Genomic DNA, 1,583 nt, shown 5'->3' on the forward strand with positions numbered 1-1,583 from the left:
GTGTGCCTTGCAGGCTGCAGGCGTCACCGTTGGAAGGACACACTGCTTCAGAGGATCCACACTGCATTTAAGGGAGCTTCGACCAGAAGGAGCTTGAAGAAGGAAGCCCATTCAGGCAGATGGGGTCTGGCCCAACAGAGAGAGCAGTTGCTGTCTACTCCTCAGTGGCTGCCTGATACTGATGTCTTTGTGAGGTCTGAGTCACATGAGGGACCAACAGAAATGGATGAACCAAAGTTCATAAGAGGCATCACTGTTACATCAAAAGGCAAGGACAAGCCTCAGAGATGTAAGAGGCTATGTGATTGGCAGAGACGGAAGCCCTGGGAAATTGATTCTGATTCACAAGTACTCCTTCATGACATTCCTTACAGGACAGACACACCCAGGACATTCATTCATTCTGGCTGCATCATGGTTTGAGTTGTTTTTATTGTATCCATGTCATTAGAGTATCTTTACCAGAAACATGAATTGATGTTCACTATTACACTTTGATTTTAAGAATTTGTTTAGGAATCACAGATGCCCATCAGAAATTCAGAGCTATTGAAATGTAGTTCACCTGAAGATGTTAGAGTTTTATTTTAGTCTGTACATTGGCACAGGCCAATCATTAAGATGTTGAAGCAGCACTGAACAATTAGGAGGTCTATAATTAATTTAGAAAACATTAATATTATAAATTATAAGCACACCATTTATAATTTAATGTTTTGAAACAACATACAGGTGGGTTAAACAGAAAGTGAAGATGGGTTGAGTGAGTGGAGAAAGTCAAAGTAATGTTGATAGCATATTTGAGTGAGTTATGCTCGTTTTCCTATTTATTGTGATAGGATTGAAGGAGGAGTAGGGAAGGACATCACGTGTTGAGGAACGTGTTTGAAGACAACCTGGTGAGTGTGTGAAGTTCCAGGAGTCCCTAAACGGATAGCAGTTGGCAATGACTGTAAAAGTCTTATGTCGTCAATGTAAAGTATCCAATCGTGACATAATTGAAAATTCATGGTAGTAAAGGAGTGTAAGGGGGAACTAATAATAATTAGCATTTTCAACCATAAATTTCAGATGAACGAGTTAGAAGACATCCTGATTAACTTTATAACTTGCAGGAAAGAGAACAAGACAATGTGAAAAGAATACAATGGATTTATAGGGTAGGGAGTGGTGTACGAATCAATCGTGGAATCTCAAACTTGAGGGATTGTAACAATTTCTATGTATGTTTCATTTCTTAAATGTATTATGATGAAATAGTTATAGTTGAAAACTTATCATTTGGGGGAATCCCAGTTTAACAGTACATTGCCTTCTTATTCTGCGTTTTGCAGAAGTTCGAAAAGATTTAGGAAAAATACCGTTACAATCATAATCACAGCTTGAACGAATTGCGAGTCTAAATTCTAACTCAAATAGCGGTAAATAAGTAAAGTACATCAGTAGATGTCTATGGTAAAGGATGAAAGTGTATGTTTGGTGTATGAGAAAGTAAACCTTGAAAGAGAATTGGGTGTAACATTGACTTGAACAGGAAAGAGGTTTAATCAAAAGGATTCAATTAAGCCTATGGAGTTTAAGTA

At 38.0% G+C, this 1,583-nt stretch overlaps 1 protein-coding gene across 1 annotated transcript in view; it reads right to left on the minus strand.

Annotated features, from left to right (window-relative positions):
* nlgn3a (neuroligin 3a) overlaps positions 1-1,583 on the minus strand; it is a 69,891-nt gene that overhangs the window by 43,359 nt on the left and 24,949 nt on the right. The gene's annotated exons all lie outside the window — the stretch shown is intronic.

Source organism: Notothenia coriiceps, unplaced genomic scaffold (genome assembly GCF_000735185.1).
Source record: "Notothenia coriiceps isolate Sejong01 unplaced genomic scaffold, NC01 NC01_scaffold00000339, whole genome shotgun sequence".
Lineage (NCBI taxonomy): Eukaryota > Metazoa > Chordata > Actinopteri > Perciformes > Nototheniidae > Notothenia > Notothenia coriiceps.